This window comes from Hemiscyllium ocellatum, chromosome 9, assembly GCF_020745735.1.
Source record: "Hemiscyllium ocellatum isolate sHemOce1 chromosome 9, sHemOce1.pat.X.cur, whole genome shotgun sequence".
NCBI lineage: Eukaryota > Metazoa > Chordata > Chondrichthyes > Orectolobiformes > Hemiscylliidae > Hemiscyllium > Hemiscyllium ocellatum.
This window is the reverse complement of record NC_083409.1, coordinates 110433385-110451384: the sequence shown is the minus strand read 5'-3', so window position 1 is coordinate 110451384 and position 18000 is coordinate 110433385. Positions and strand designations below refer to the sequence as shown.

General features: G+C 46.8%; 1 protein-coding gene across 2 annotated transcripts in view; it reads right to left on the bottom strand.

Annotated features, from left to right (window-relative positions):
* The window catches only part of samd13 (sterile alpha motif domain containing 13), a 202912-nt gene that overhangs the window by 91675 nt on the left and 93237 nt on the right, over window positions 1-18000 (bottom strand). Inside the window, exon 1 of one of the 2 annotated variants that reach the window (XM_060830648.1) lies at window positions 10409-10459. The exons of the other annotated variant lie outside the window; for it this stretch is intronic. The gene's annotated coding sequence lies outside the window, so the exon portion shown is untranslated. Of the gene's footprint in view, window positions 1-10408; window positions 10460-18000 lie in introns of those variants that run through there. 2 annotated transcript variants of the gene reach the window in all.

Genomic DNA, 18000 nt, shown 5'->3' with positions numbered 1-18000 from the left:
TCCCTGTCGTCCCAAGAACTGTATCCAACTCCTTAACGTTTTTTTGACCTCAATCACTTTCTGTGGCAGAGAATTCCACAGGCTCCCCACACTGAGTGAAGACATTTGTCTTCATCTCAGTCCTTAATGGCCTACCCCATATCCCTAAACTGTGACCCCTGGTTTTAGACTCCCTAGTCATTGGAAACATCCTGCTTTATCCTCTCGAGCCCCGTTAGAATTTTATAGTTTTCGATGAGATCCCCCTCATTCCTCCAAATTCTGGTGAATATAACCCTAACCAATCCAGTCATTGGTCAGGAATCAATCTGGTCAACCTCCCTCCATCGCCACAACATCTTCCCATAGATAAGGAGACCAAAACGGCTCACAACATTCCAGGACATTCCAGGCTCCCCCTTGAACCCGAGGCAGTCTGGAGGGGTCCTTCTGTGAGGATTGAGGACACACGCAATGTCCAATTACAACATGAACAGGTTCATTTAAAAACTGTGCATGACTCCTGAAGGTGAGCTCTCTCCCAGTGTAATCAGCTCATTCCACATTGCACCTTGTAACTGGGTAACCCCCCCCACTACAACAGCCCCCTGTAACCAGGTAATCTCCCACCATAACAGCCCCCTGTAACCAGGTAACTCCCAACCATAACAGCCCCGTGTAACCAGGTAACTCCCAACCATAACAGCCCCCTGTAACCAGGTAAACCCCGCCACCATAACAGCCCCCTGTATCCAGGTAACCCCCAACCATAACAGCCCCCTGTAACCAGGTAAACCCCGCCACCATAACAGCCCCCTGTATCCAGGTAACCCCCAACCATAACAGCCCCCTGTAACCAGGTAAACCTCCCCACCATAACAGCCCCCTGTAACCAGCATCCTCCATCATAACAGCCCCCTGTAACCAGCATCCTCCATCATAACAGCATCCTGTAACCAGCAACGCCCCCCACACCATGATAGCATCCTTCTAACCAGTTCGCCCACACCCCCCTCATAATATCCTGTAACCAGCTTCCCCCTCCATCTCCCCATATAAAGATCCAAGTAACCAAAAATAAAACCCAACATATCCAATAGAAAAAAATATATGGAATCAACACCAAACACAGTCCAAATAAATCAACTCCCACTCACCAGGAGCGTTGCAATATACAGGAAGCATCAAAAAGCTGACTACCAACTTCCCTAGGGTGAACTGGATGGCCATAAACATCCTTTACAAATTTCAGCTTGAACAAAGAATTTCACATTTAGCCACATCGTACCGTACCTGTCAGGTATTTGCCCGCTCTACTTACCTGTCTACATCACCCTGAAGCCTCCTGCACTCTCTGCACAATCCTACCCCGCTCGGTGCCATCAGAATACTCGGAAATGTTGTCTTTGGTTCCCTCACCCAGGGCATAAACAGCTGAGGCTTAAACACTGATCCCTGAGGCACACCACTCATCACTGCCTGCCACTCAGGAGAAGGCCTGTTGATTCTTACTACCAGTCTCCTGTCTGTCAGCATTCTCATTCCATGCCAATATATTATCCCTGTTCCATGTGCTTTAACTTTGCCCATGAACTTATGATGGACGTTGTCCAAACCTTTTGAAAATTCAAATACACCACATTAGTTGGGTCCTAGTCCACACCAACCCTCCAAACAGCATTCCACTCTGTCACTTAGCCTGTTGTTTGTTTGACCCTAACAATAAATCTGTGTTATTAGTCCTTCGGCTCCTCGTGATTGCCTTAATTTACTTGTAATGGAATATTTACACGGAATATACGCTGTCTGTGCCTATCTCATCATTGTTCAGCGTCTTTTTGTCTGACCTTTGCCTGCAGTCTGTCTAGCCCAGCTCTGTTCCTGCCCCACTGAGTCGGGAGTGTGGTGCTGGAAAAGCACAGCAAGTCAGGCAGCAGCCAAGGAGCAGGGGAATCAATGTTTCAGGCATAATCCCTCCTGACGAAGGGCTTATGCCCGAAATGTCAATTCTCCTGCTCTTCGGATGCTGCCTGACCTGCTCTGTCTTTCCAGCACCACACTCTCAATTCTAATCTCCAGCATCTGCAGACCTCACTTACTCATTATCCTTACTCTGAACTGACCAATGCCATTGTCCTACATCTTTTAATGCTGAAAATGTGTTGCTGGTTAAAGCACAGCAGGTTAGGCAGCATCTCAGGAATAGGGAATTCGACGTTTCAGGCATTATGCTCGAAACGTCGAATTCCCTATTCCTGAGATGCTGCCTAACCTGCTGTGCTTTAACCAGCAACACATTTTCAGCTGTGATCTCCAGCATCTGCAGACCTCATTTTTTACTAAATCTTTTAATACAATGATCACTGTTCCCTAAAAACTCGCTCACTGTCACTTGATCTATTTGGCCCACTTCATTCTGAAGATCTAAGTTTGGCTGTGCCTCCTTTCTTATTGGAATGGACACACATTGCTGCAGGAAATTCTCCCGAATACAGCCTAGAAAATCTCATCCCTTTCACCTTTATACCTGGATAGTGTCGTGTATGAAGTGCTCCATCATAATGACTCTGACATTTGCACTTCTTGGTAATTTCCTTCCTCTCTATCCTTTGCACTGGGTGGTGCTTCAGCTATTACACTGAGCAACATAATCATACCCTTCTTACGCTTGACTGTAGGATGGTAACCACTGAGCCACCCTTTCTCCTTCAAAAGAGGAAAGCTCAATTTGATGAAAGCATCACCATAACAACTGCACAGGGACGGATCTGGAGAGCATTGAATTCTTGGCACCTTTCTCATTCAGGATGACTAACTGCGAATGTGATGTGATTAGATTAACCAGGGTTATTCAGGCAGAGGAAACCACCAGTTCAGACTTGACAGCATCTTCTGCATTAGACCGATCATAGAGTCATAGAAATGTACAGTATGGAAACAGACTCTTCGGTCCAACCCGTCCATGCCGACCAGATATCCCAACACAATCTAGTCTCACCTGCCAGCACCCAGCCCATATCCCTCCAAACCCTTCCTATTCATATACCCATCCAGATGCCTCTTAAAATGTTGTAATTGTACCAGCCTCCACCAACGATCGATACCGTGGGATTGGCATGGGGAAGGAGCTGTAGCTATGGGACTCTTCAGCCCCTACAGAACAACATATGGATTGGGAGCAGTAGGCCATTCAGCCCCTCATGCCTGCCTCATCATCCAATAAGATCATGGCTAATCTGCCCCAGGCCTCAACTCCACTCCCAAGTGTCAATTCAGTGTCACCGCCAACTCCCTGATATTGCAAAAATCTGTATAGATCCAGCTTGCATTATCTGGGCTCAACTGCTGCACACAACCCTCTCCACGCCCTCACTCCCCTCCTCACCTCAGCTGGAGTACTGGGTACACTTGTACATGCTACATTTATAAGAAAGATATTAATAATGCATTGGAGACACCATAAGAACAGGAGGAGGCCATTCAGCCCTTTCAGCGTGCTCAATCATTCAATAGGATTGTGGCTGATCTGACATTCGTCACATCTATTCTCCTGCCCTTTCTGTGTAGCCCCAGATTCCATCAAGAATCTATTTATTTCAACCTTTAATATATACAAGGACTCTGCCCTCGTAGCTCTCTGTGCCAAGGAATTCCAAAAGGCTTATAATTGAATATAAGTTTGCTTGCTGAGCTGGAAGGATCATTTTCAGACGTTTCGTCACCATGGTGACGGAACGTCTGAAAATGAACCTTCCAGCTCAGTGAGCAAACCTACATCCATAACCTCAACGTGAACTACAAAATCTTCTCAAAATTCACTAAGACTTACAATTGTCCAAGAGAAGAAATTCCTCCTAATCTCGGTCTTAAATTAGTGAGACAATGCTCTATGGCCTTAGACTCTCCCACGACGGGGAAACATCTCTCAATATTGAAAGAAATTGCTGAAAAAGCTCAGCAGGTCTGGCAGCATCTGTGAAGAGAAATCAGAGTTAACATTTCGGGTCCGATGACCCTTCCTCAGAACAGAAACATTAACTCTAATTTCTCTCCACAGACGCTGCCAGACCTGCTGAGCTTTTCCAGCAATTTCTGTTTTAGCTTCTGATTTACAGCATCCACAACTCTTTCAGTTTCTAACTCTGTCAAGACCTTTAAGAATCTTCTATGTTTCAATGAGATCATCTCTCATTCTTCTAGATTCCAGGGAGTTGAGTTGAAAATGTGTTGCTGGTTAAAGCACAGCAGGTCAGGCAGCATCCAAGGAACAGGAAATTCGACGTTTCGGGCATAAGCCCTTCATCAGGAAAAGGGCTTATGCCCGAAACGTCGAATTTCCTATTCCTTGGATGCTGCCTGACCTGCTGTGCTTTAACCAGCAACACATTTTCAACTGTGATCTCCAGCATCTGCAGACCTCATTTTTTATCCAGGGAGTTGAGTCCCAACCTGTTTAACCTTTGTTCATAACACAATCCCTCCATCCCAGGGGTCATCGTAGTGAAACTTCTCTGAACTGCCTCCAATGAAATAACATCTTTCCTTAAACAAGGGACCAGAGCTGTCCTCAGTCCTCCTGATGTGGTCTCATTGAGCACCTTATACAGTTGAAGTAGGCCTTCCCTACCATGATACACCAACCCACTTTAAATAAGGACCCACACCCCATCGGTTGCCCGTGTGCTCACTTTATGTTTTGTGCACAAGTTCCACAAAGTCCCTTTCTATTTCAGCTTTCTACAGTTTTTTTTTCTCTCTTTAAATAACAGTCTGCACTTTTGTTTCTCCTTCCAAAACGCAGAGTGCCGACACGGTTTACGAGAACGATTCCAGGAGTGACAGGTTTCGGTGATGCTGATAGATTGAAGAGGTTGGGACCATTCTCCATGGAGAGGAGACGGCTGAGAGGCAATCTGATCCGAGTTTTCACAACCACGAGGGGGGCTGGGTGCAGAAAATGATTCTGCTCGTAAAAGGAACATAAGGACGCACATTTTCCAGAACTAGAGGGCGTAGGTTTAGGGGAAAGATAAAAGAGACCTAAGTGGCAACTTTTTCATGCAGAGGGTGGTACGTGTATGGAATGAGCTGCCAGAGGAAGTGGTGGAGGCTGGTACAAATGCAACATTTAAGAGGCATTTGGATGGGCATATGAATAGGAAGGGTTTGGAGGGATATGGGCTGGGTACTGGCAGGTGGGACTAGATTGGTTTGGGATATCTGGTTGGCATGGATGGGTTTGATCGAAGGGTCTGTTTCCGTGCTGTACATCTCTATGACTCTATTTAGACTGACTTGCAAATGCATCAGAAGTGAAATGAGGGAAACCTTTTGTCACCCAGTGAGTAGTTGGGGCGTGAAAGGCATTGTCTGGAAATGTGCTGGAGGCAGGTTCAACTGTGGCATTCACGAGGGGCATCGGATGGTCACTTGGATAGAAATGGCACATAGGGATATGGGGGAAAGACAGGAGATTGGGTAATAAAGCCAGTGCAGGCTTGATGGGCTGAATAGCCTCCTCCTGTACTGCAACGATTCAGTGATTCCGAAGACAATCCTTAAGGGTGAGCTCTTTGACAGAAACTTTGGTCACCAAACCTAATATTTCCTCCTACAGTTGGTGTCAAATTTATTTAAAACTTTTCTGGTGAAGTTCTAAGAGATGCCCTTACTATTTATAAAAATAGTCATTCCCAAAGTTCCATCAGCAGTTCCTTGCCAAATGGCTATCCGGTAATCTTGGCTTTCGAAGTACTTTTTATTCTTTTTTGTAATATGGGCGTAGGTGGCAAGGTCAGCATTTATCACCCACCCCTGGCTGCACTGCAGAGCCCTGGAAAAGACTGGATGGGACTGCCTGTCTTTCTTGAAGCTCTCCTTCCACCCACTCTCCTCTTGGTGCTGCTGATTGCCTGACAGAGAGACAAAGTAGGGAACAGCAGCGCTATCAGGCTGACGTCAATAGTGGGGTCTGTTAAAAAGGGTGCGCTCTCTCTTCGAAAGCAGTGGGAGCACTGGCCGGGTCCATGAATGGGAAATCACGTTTGACAAACCTATGAGAGAGTTTATTGAGGATTTAACCAGCAGAACAGACCAGGGGAAAACCAGTGAATGTATGGTCTTCTGATTTTCCAAAGCTTTTGTTATGTTTCTCCAAAAGAGGTGAGTGGGCAAAATCAGAACCCAAGTGATTAACAGGCATGGGCTGAGAAGTGGTTAACAGACTGAAAACAGAGAGGAGGAATAAATGACTCATTATCAGTTTGGCAGGCTAAAGGTATATTTTCATTCATTCAGGGGATGTGGGCATTTTGCCCATCCCCAGAGGGGGGCATTCTAAGGGACCGTATTTGGATTCCAGCTGTTCACAATCTATATCAACAATTTGGATGTTCATTCCAATTTAATGAAATATTTCTGGGTTTCTTCCTGATATGAAGGTGGGATTGTGAATGGTGAGGTTTTAAAGGGATCCACGCAGGTTCAGTGAGTGAGTGCAGACACTGCAGAGAGCACCAAAGCAAAATGATTCACCTTATGAAGGCGTAGGTGAATTTAATCACTATAGTGCCACCTGACCTAGGACGGGGAGAGGGGGAGAGAGATAGAGAGAGAGAGAGAGAGAGAGAGAGAGAGACAGACAGACAGACAGACAGACAGACACAGAGAGAGAGAGAGAGACACAGACACAGAGAGAGAGAGACACACAGAGCGAGAGAGAGAGACACAGAGCGAGAGAGAGAGACAGAGAGAGAGACAGAGTGAGACAGAGAGAGAGAGAGAGCGAGAGACACAGAGTGAGAGAGAGAGACACAGAGCGAGAGAGAGAGACACAGAGCGAGAGAGAGAGACACAGAGACAGAGAGAGAGAGAGAGAGAGAGACAGAGACAGAGACAGAGACAGAGTGAGACAGAGAGAGAGCGAGAGAGAGAGAGCGAGAGACACAGAGAGAGAGAGACACACACACAGAAAGAGAGAGAGACACAGAGAGAGAGAGAGACAGAGAGATGATTGGTGTGAGGTCTAACCTGATGGTCACCACGCCTCAGGCAAGGGGAGCAGCTGAGGAGAACAGTCCTTCGTGGTAACCTCAGGTGGGTGCAAGACTTGAACCCATGCTGTTGGCATCAGTCTGCATTGGACACCAGCCAACCGAGCTAAACAGCCCCCAAAGAGAATTCCTTAAATGGCTAGAGCTTGTGAAAACACTCATGTCCAGAGGAACCAGGGTCTCCTTGATCAGAGTCAATGAAAACTCAGAAATAAGTTCAAAAAGCAACGGAAAGACAAGTGGAAAATGTTGGCTTTTACTGAAAGGTTGAAACGTAGGAGCAGGAGGCAGCCATTCGGCCCTTCAAGGCTGCTCTGCCATCCAATATGATCATGGCTGACCAACCAACTTAGTCCCCTGTCCTCACTTCCTCCCCCTAATAGAACCCGAACAGAATGAGAGTCTGGGTGTAGCGAAGCCCAGTTTCAATTGCAGAGAGCCTCAGGGGGACTACAGCTGGAGTATTGTGCCCAGTCATGGCCACCTTACCCAAGGCAAGACATATGTCACTGACGGAGGGCAACAAAGGTTCACCAGACTGCTACCTGGGATTACTGGGACTGAGCTGAGGAAACCGGGCCTGTAATCTTTGGAATTTAGCAGAATCAGAGGCGATTCCATTCAAACAGAGGGAATTCCAACAGTACTAGATGGGCTAGATGCAGTAAGGATAGTTCCCCTGGCTGACTAGAGTCTAGAACTAGGGGACAAAACCTCAGGAAAATGGACAGACCATGACAATAGACAATAGGTGCAGGAGTAGGCCATTCAGCCCTTCGAGCCAGCACCACCATTCATTATGATCATGGCTGATCATTCACAAATCATGACAACTGACATGAGGAGACACGTCTTCACTTGAAGGGTAGTGAATGTTTAGAATTCAGAAGACTGCATCAGTTCAGGCATAAGGTACATCCATAGACTCATTCAGAGCAGAAACAGACTCTACGGTCCAACCAGTCCATGCCAAACATAATCCTAAACTAAACTAGTCCCACCTTCCAATGTTTGGCTAAATCCCTCCAACCATTTCTTATCCATGTACTTATCCAAATGTCTTTTACATGTTGTAACAGTACCCACATCCATCACTCCTTCTGGAAGTTCATTCCACACACAAACCACACAAAAAAAAAATTGACCGTACATCTTTTTTAAAATCTTTCTCCTCTCTCATTAAAAAAAAAGTCGACCAGCCTTGGTATTCCCCCACCCTAGGGAAGGAAAATACCTGACATTCACTTTTCCAACAGCCCATATGACTTTATAATCCTCCGTAAGGTCACCTCTCAAATTCCTTCACTCCAGTGAATAATAGTCCCAGCCTATCAAGCCTCACCTTGTAATTCAAACATCTAGGATCATCTCTTCTGAAACCTCTCCAGTTAAGTAATAGCCTTCCTTTAGCAGGATGACCAGAATGGGAGACAGTATTCCAGAAACCTCACCAACACCCTGTATTACAACCTGAACATAAAGACCCGACTCCTATATTCCATATGTCTGAGCAGTGAAAGCAAGCGTGCTAAATGCCTTCTTAACCACCCTGTCTATATGTGACACAAACTTGAAAAGAATTATGCAACTGAACCCCTAGGTCTCTCTGTTCTACAACACTGCCCGAGAGATTGATAGATACCTAGATGTTTAAGATATCAGGGATATAGGAATAGCGTAGGGAAAAACAGTGTTGAGGTAGAAAACCAGCCGTGATCTTGCTGAAGGGCAGAGCAGTCTCAAAGCCCTACTCCTGCTCCTAGCTCCGGCATTAGGATAGGATCTATGCCCCAAAGATGTGTCACACAATGCAATTCCACAATGACCCTTTCTGCCTGGTCAGCATTAGCAACAGGAGGCCAACCAGCCCATTCAGTCTGCTTTACTGTCCAACTGTGTCACTCAACAGAATCCTGACAGTGTGGAAACAGGCCATTTGACCCAACAAGTCCACATGGACCCTCCGAAGAGTAACCCACTCAGACTCATTCCACTACCCTATTACTCTACATTCCCCCTGACCAATGCACCTCACCTACACATCCCTGAACAGTGCATGCAATTTAGCACGGCCAATTCACCCAACCTGCACATCCTTGGATTGTGGGAGGAAACCGGAGCACCCAGAGGAAACCCACACAGACACAGGGAGAATGTCTGCGTGGAGTCTGCACAGTCACCCGAGGTTGGAATCGAACCCAGGTCCCTGGTGCTGTGAGGCAGCAGTGCTAACTACTGAGCCACTGTGCCACCAGTATCACGACTGGTCTATATTTTTAAGCACCACCTCCCTTAAATGATATTGTCTTGCAAAAATCTACCCGTTTCAGTCCTCAGGTATGGAATTCCAAATTTCACTGACTGAAGGCATGCCCTTTCCCCCCACCCCCCAAAGTCATCCACAGTTTTAATTGACAATTACACAGTAAGGTTAAAGATAATGGACTTAAAGTAAATGGAAGCAAATCTGCACCTCAGCAAAACCATTTACCAGCAGGACAAAGCTCTTCCAAAAGCAAATAAAAAGGGGAATTAAAGGAAAGATGGAAAACTCGGATTAAAAAGAACAATTCGAAGCATAAATCAACAGATAACTCTCAGATTATGGAAACGTTAAATCATTTTTCCCTGCCCTGACTGCCTATTTGCAGAAGAATGGCCACAAATGTGTTAGCTTTTCCATATCCATGGTAACGAGTCTGTCTACATTTCATCCCTTTCCACAAATTAAATTTTCTTATGAGGGGCGCAATCAGACTGGAAAAATACAAAATACAATACGCACCTCGGTGCAAGGAGGCATCATTTCAAGAAGCTCAGATTTACAGCACGGTCAGAAATAAAATGAAAAGGCTGAGGCTTCATTTAATCAGTGCACTAACATCTCCAAGCAAGAGACAGCGATCACAGACCATGCACTCAATGAATGGCTCTCTCAGCAGCAACAGCACAATCTTCAGCAAAATAAAAATAGACATAAAATCAAAACTCAAAACAGTCACAACTATAACAACACTGCAGGAAGGGGAAAAAGAGAGAGGTGGGAGTGGTGTGGAGGAGGAAAGACATTAGAATCACTGCAGCAAATGCTACAAACACAGGCCAAGAGTACACTGCTCACAAAAAAATTGCAGCATAACAAACATTTAACTCGAGCCGAAATCTTATTTTAGGATGTTTGAGATCTCTCACACTAAATGCAACGTATAACCTTGCAGTCAATGCAGGTAGATGAAGGCAAATATTGAGCTTTTTAAAAAAAAATACTGGACGTAAACAACTTTGGCCTAGAAATGCAACCGTTTGTTAGCAACAACTGTGTTGGAAGACAGGTGAAAAGCAAAGCCCTCTACCCTGTCAGATGTCCTCACACCCACCTTGTCTCAATCCCATGGTTCTGTCTGTCTGTTTCTCTCTCTCCCCTTCTCCCCTCAGCCAGCTGTCAATCAAAGGGTACCTGGGCAGTCTGCTACCCCCTGGGAGTTGTAGTCACGTCTGCCCTTGGGCCCAGTGTTACAGTCACAGTGAATGACTACAGCTCCCAGCATTCCCCATGTCACAGGCAGAGCCCAGCAATGGCAAAAGGCTGGAAAACATCTCCTTTTAATTCTCTCGGATTTGGTGTTTGGTTTCAAGTACTTAAAGCATTCCAGGAAAGTATTCATCCTTTTCGAATTTGAAAATTAAATAAAATGCACTCCCAATTAGATAAGGAGGGAGGGAGTGAACATTCATTCAACCTATTGCACATTTTTAGTTCAGTAACATGAGACCATTACATATGGGAACAGGAGACGGCCATTCAGCCCTTCGAGTCAGCCCCACCGTTTAATAGGATCGACATTCCCCACTCCACATTCGTGCCCTTTCCCATAACCCTCATTCCCAGACTGATCAAGAAATTTTCTATCCTAGTCTTAAATGTACACAAGGAGGACTCTGCCCCTATAGCTCTTTGTGACCAGGAGTCCCAAAGACGCTCAAACCTCAGAGGAAATTCCTCCTCATCTCAGTCTTAAATTGGTACCCCTTTTCTCTGAGAATGTCCCCTCCTGTCCTGGACTCTCCCATGGTTGTGGGCGGAGGGGAACATCCTCTCGGCATTTACTCTGTCAACCCCGTTAAGAATGCTTTTTGTTTCAATGAGATCACTGCTCATTCTTCGAAACTCCAGTGAGTAGAGTCCCAACCTGTATAATCTTTGCTCATCAGATAACCCTTCCATACCTAATGAACGTTCCTGAACTGCTTCCAGTTAAATATCTGAGTCATGTAGTTGTCCAGCATGGAAACAGACCCTTCAGTCCAACTCATTCATGCCGACTAGATATCCCAAATTAACCTAGTCCCATTTGCCAGCACTTGGCCCATATCCCTCCAAACCCTTCCTATTCACATACCCATCCAAATGCCTTTTAAATGTTGCATTTGTACCAGCCTCCACAACTTCCTCTGGCAGCTCATTCCATACACGTACCACCCTCTGACTGAAAATGCTGCCCCTCAGGTCCCTTTTATATCTTTCCCTTCTCACCCTAAACCTATACCTTTTAGTTTTGGACTCCTCTATCCTGGGGAAAAGACCTTGACTATTTATCCTATCCATACTACTCAGGATTTTGTAAACCTCTATAAGGTCACCCCTCAGCCTCCAACACTCCAGGGAAAACAGCCCCAGCCTGTTCAGCCTCTCCTTTAGCTCAAACCCTCCAACCCTGGCAACATCCTTGTAAATCTTTTCTGAACCCTTTCAAGTTTCACAACATCCTTCCTATTCTTAAGTAAGGAAACCAAAACCACTCAGGGTATTCCAGATGGAGTCTCTCCAACACCGTGTACAGTTGCAATCAGATCTGGGTCCCAGTAGATTCTGGAACCTGGCAGTCCCAACTCTGGGAGGCAGCAGTAAGAGTCAATTTAAACAGCCTCATTTAAAGGGGTCAGCCTCAAAGATGCAACCTTCGGATTCTCAACAGAATGCTATAAAATGCCTGCTGTCACTGTTTTTAAGCCAATGACCTTGAGAGAGACCAATCCATCCTCCCACACTTTGAGAAACAATACAAAGTTTGCATGTTTATCATGTAGTTTAAGCATTCCAAGTAAACTCTGGATCCTGTCAACAGAAGACAAGTAAACCATCTCAGCTGTTGCTACAAACAACTGGGCAGGAACCGGCCATAACCAAACCCCATGCATTGCCTTGTGCTGTCTGCTGTTCCAATCCCTGAATGATTACTACTTCAGCTACAGACATGCTGTTCAAATATCTATACATACAGACATTTCCAGATAAACTCTCCAGAAAGAATATTTAGAGAGAATCTTAGCTCTGTTGGTGTGCCCCCATCTCTGTTCTTAGCCTCCCCATCATTATCTGAGTACAGACCATATGGGGTACAACGCAAAGGGAAGAGAAGAGCAACAGAGCGATAAAGAGAGCGATGGAAGATAGGGAGGGGGACAGAGGGAGAGACACAGGAGGATGGAGATGGGGGGGGAAAGGAGGGATGGGGGAAATGGAGGGAGTGAGAGGTGAGGGTGAAGAGAAGTGAAGGGGGGGGGCAAAGAGGAGACGGGCTAACAGAGGGGGTGGAGATGGGGAATGGGGGGGGATGGGAGAATGGGGGTGGTGCGTGAAGAGAGCAGAGAGGATGGGGGAGGGAAGAGAGAGAGCAGAGGGAGGAGATGATGGGAGGAGAGCAGGGATAGGGCGGTGGGGAGAGGGAGGTGGGGGTTGGAGGTGAGAGAGGGGTTAGGGGGACGGGGGAAGAGAGGGGAGAGGGATCGACAAAAAGGGTGGAGACGGGGAGGGATGGATGGGGGTTAGGGGAGGGAGGAGAGAGACTAACAGAGGGGGGTGGAGAAGGATGCAGGAATGGTGGAAGTGTGTGTGGTGGGGGTGAAGAGAGGTGAGAGAGAAGGTGGGGGGGGGGGGGGGAGAGAGGAAAGGGAGAAAAAGAAAAAAGGAAGGCAGTGGGAGGAAGGGGATAGCTTGGAGAGTCCCGATGGTTGTGGTGCCTGGCTTCAGAGTATCTCACCTGGGCTGCAGGGGAACTTAGAGTGGGAAGGGAAAGATCCAGTTGTCACGGTTCACATAAGTACCAACAATAATCGGGTAGAAAGAGGTAAGAGGTTCTGCTGAGGGAATGTGAGCAGCTGGGGTCTAAATTAAAAAAGCAGAACTGAAAGGTCGCAGGTCTCGGAGTGAATCCCTAAGCCAGGAGCAAAGCACAAGGTCAATAGGATTAAAGAGGTAAACATGAAGCTCAATATTTCACCCTCACTAACATTCAACACTGGAGCCCCTCCCAGGGGTGCGTACTCAGCCCCCTACTGTACTCACTGTATACCCCTGACTGCGTCACCAAATACCAGACTAATGCCATTTACAAGTTCGCTGATGACACCACCATAGTCGGTCAAATCTCAGATGGTGACGAAACAAGACTACAGACGGGAGGTGGAAGACCTGGAGAAATGGTGCACTGAGAACAACCGAGCTCTTAATGCCAGCAATAGCAAGGAACTCATTATTGACTTTCAGCAGGATGTTACTCATGTTCCCCCCTCCCGCTACACATTAACAGCACAGAGGGTGGAACATGTGGAGAGTGTCAAGCTCCTGGGAGTGGTCATCCACAACAACCTTTTTTGGACTCTTCATGTGGACACACTGGTTACAAAGGCCCAACAACGTCTCTTCTTCCTCAGGCAGCTGAGGAAACTTGGCATGACAGCGAATACCCTTGCCAACTTTTATAGGTGTGCCATCGAGAGCATTCTGTCTGGATGTATCACTGCCTGGTATGGCAACTGTACCATTCAAGATCGGAGACAGTTACAGAGAGTGATGAACTCGGCCCGGACAATCACAAAGGCCAACCTGCCATCTGTAGAATCCATCTACCAGGCCGTCTGTCAAGGAAAGGCCGCCAGCATTCTCAAAGATCCATCCCACCCTGGCAATGTTTTTCTATAACCTCTACCATCGGGGAGAAGGTACAGAAGCCTGAACACGTGCACCAGCCGGTTTCATAACAGTTTCTACCCTGCTGTTGTTAGAATACTGAATAGACTCTCAAACTCTTAACATTCGCCTGTACCTGTGTTTACCTATTAGTTACTTATCTATGCTACACAACTACATGATCTGCCTGAGCTGCTTGCAAGACAAAGTTTTTCACTGTGCCTCGGTACACATGACAATAAATTCAATTCAATTTATCAATTCAAGATTGGCAAGTGGGAAACGGGGACATTGGCTCAGGACCGGGGAAGGAGGGAGCTACTCCGATGGGACAGGGGCTGTGGATAGGGCTTTAAGTTAAGTAGTGGGGCTGTGGGGTCAGTTGAATGGAAAATTATGGGAACAGGTTAAGGGCAGTGGGTTCAGCAGGGGTTAAACTTGTTAATGGAAAGAGTCAGGAATCTAACTCCAGGGCCAGTAGATAAGGGGATGACTATGTGAAGGGGAGCAGTCAATGCAGGACTGACGGCGTTGTACTTAAATACACACAGTATCCAAAATAAGATCAATGAGCTTGTGCTTCAGTGAAATAGGCAGGTACAATGTTGTGGGTATCACAGAGACGTGGCTGCAAGGGGATCAGAGCTGGGAACTAAATATCCAAGGATATACGTCCTGTTGAAAGGACAGGCCAATGGGCAGAGGGGAGGGGTTGCCTTGTTAGAACATAGAACATAGAAAAATACAGTGCAGTACAGGCCCTTCGGCCCTCGATGTTGCACCGACCGAAGCCTACCTAACCTACACTAGCCCAATAACCTCCATATGCTTATCCAATGCCCGCTTAAATAACCATAAAGAGGGAGAGTCCACCACTGCTACTGGCAGGGCATTCCATGAACTCTCAACCCGCTGAGTAAAGAATCTACCCCTAACATCTGTTCTATACCTACCACCCCTTAACTTAAAGCTGTGTCCCCTAGTAACAGCTGACTCCATTAACAGAAAAAGGTTCTCAGTGTCTACCCTATCTAAACCCCTAATCATCTTGTACACCTCTATCAAATCTCCCCTAAATCTACATTGAACTCCATTTGCCACCTTTCTGCCCAGCTCTGCAACTTATCTATATCCTGCTGTAACCTGCCACATCCTTCTTCACTGTCCACAACTCCACCGACTTTCATGTCATCCGCAAACTTGCTCACCCAGCTTTCAAGCCCCTCCTCTAGATCATTTATAAAGATGACAAACAGCAATGGTCCCAAAACAGATCCTTGTGGAACACCGCTAGTAACTGCACTCCAAGATGAACCTATTCCATCAACTACTACCCTCTGTCTCCTACCAGCCAGCCAATTCCTAATCCAAACCTCTAATGCACCCTCAATGCCATACCTCCGTAGTTTTTGCATTAGCTTTCCCTGGGGTACTTTATCGAACGCCTTGCTAAAATCCATATACACCACATCTACTGCTTTACCCTCGTCCACCTCCTTAGTCACCTTCTCAAAGAACTCAATAAGGTTTGTGAGGCACGACCTGCCCTTCACAAAACCATGCTGACTATCCTTGATCACATTATTCCTATCCAGATGTAAGAAATAAAATCGAATCGATAGCAAGAAGCAAAATAGGAGTCGGAAGATGAACGTGTTGGGAGTTATGTATAGGCCCCCTAACAGTGGTCAGGATGTGGGGCAGAAAATAACCCGGGATATAGCAAAAGCTTGTAAGGACGGCGTATCACAATAACCATGGGGGTCTTCAAAATGCAGGTGGACTGGAAAAGTCAGGTTAGTAACGGGACTCGAGGAAAGGAATTCATGAAATGTTTGTAGGATATTTTTTTAAACAGCCTGTGGTAGAGGCCACTAGGATCAGGCATTTCTGGATTTGGTGATGTGTAATGACACAGATTTGATTAGGGAGCTTAAAGTGAAGGGACCCCTGGAGGCAGTGACAGTAATATGACCCTGCAATTTGAGAGGGAGATGCTGGAATCAGACGTAACGCTATTCCAACTGAGTCAAGGTAACCACAAAGGCATGAGGGGAGTGTCCTCATTGTGCAGTTGTAGTATCCCTACCCTGGAACGGGAGACCCGGGTTCAAGTCCCACCCACGTCAGAGGTGAGTAATAACATTTCTCTGAACGTGTTGACGAGGGGAAAAAAAAGCTTCATTTCAAAATCTCAACGACATGAGGGAGGAGCTGGCCAGAGTTGATTGGAAGGAGAGCCAAGTAGGGAAGACAGTGGAGCAGCAATGGCAGGGGTTTCTGGGAGTAATTGAGGAGGCCCAGCAGAAACTCATCCCGAGGAAGAAGAAACATATTAAGGGGAGGGTGAGGCATCCACTGCTGACAAGGGACGTCAGGGACAGCATAAAAGCAAAGGGAAAAAAGGTACTCAATGTGGTGAAGATTAGTGGGAAGCCAGAGGATTGGGGAAAACTAACAAGAGAGGATAACTACAAAAGCAATAACAGGGAGAAGATGAGAGTAAGGCAGCTAGTAATATTAAAGAAGATTGCAAGAGTTTCTTTTAGATATCTAACAGGTAAGAGACAGGGGTAGACAGGAGGAAAACGAGGCTGGAGAAATAGCAATTGGGAACAAAGAAATGGCGCAGGAAAGATTGGGTAGTTTGCATCAGTTTTCGCAGGGAAAGACACCAGCAGCATGCCAGAACGTCAAGAGAGAGTCAGGGGACAGAGGTGAGTGTAATAGCCATCACTCAGGAGAAGATGCTGGAGAAGCTGAAAGGTCCAAAGATGGATAAATCACCTGGACCAAATGGACTACACCCCAGAGTTGTGAAGGAGATAGCTGAAGAGATTGTAGAGGCATTGGTGATGATCTCTTTCAGGGTTAACTGGTGTCAGGGAAGGTCACAGAGGACTGGAAAATGGCTAATGTAACAGCCCTCTTTAAGAAATGTGGGAGGTGCAAGTCAAATCTATCTTGGGATCAAGTGAACCGTTTGAGCAGTAGAGGGGATGTAGGAGTATACTGAAGTGGGAAATCAGGAGGGCAAAAAAAAAGACATGAGGTAGCTTTGGCAGATATGGTCAAGGAGAATCCAAAGAGATTCTTCAAGTATATGAATGGCAAAAGATTAACGAGGGAGAGAATAGGGCCCATTAAAGATCAAGGAGTCCATCTATGTGTGGAACCACAGGAAATGTGTAAGATCCTGACAGAATATTTCCTGTGGAGAAGGATGTGGAACAAGGGAATGCGGGGAAATAAACAATGATGGCTTGAAAAGAGTCCATATTCCTGAAGAGGTGGCGCTGGAGTTCTTAAAATGCTTAAACCTAAATAAATCCCCAGGAACTGATCAAGTATATCCCAGGACATTGTGGGACCACTCGCAGAGATATGTGTATCATCAATAGCCACAGGTGAGGAACTGGAAGAGTGGAGGGTGGCTTGTTTAGCTTAGATTCCCTACAGTGTGGAAACAGGCCCTTCAGCCCAACAGGTCCACACCGACCCACCGAAGAGAACCCACCCAGATCTATTTCCATATCCTATATTTACCCCTGACTAATGCACCTAACACGACGGGCAATTTAGCTTGGCCAATTCACCTGGCCCGCACATCTTTGAACTGTGGGAAGAAACCAGAGCACCCGGAGCAAACCCACACAGACACGGGGAGGATGTACAAACTCCACACACACAGTCGGCCGAGGCAGGAATTGAACCCGGGTCCCTGGCGCTGTGAGGCAGCAGCGCTAACCACTGAGCCACCGTGGCACCCTACATAATTGTGCACTTCTGATTTTACCGTGAATTCCTGTAACTAGGAGGGAGGAGGGGGCAGGGAGCGTGCGCTGAGGGAGGGTGGGCGGGGGCTGGGGGGAAGGGAGGTGGGGGGAGGGAGGGAGGGTGGGCGGGGGCTGGGGGGAAGGGAGGAGGGGGCAGGGAGCGTGTGCTGAGGGAGGGTGGGCAGGGACGGGGGGGAAGGGAGGAGGGGGAAGGAAGGGGGGG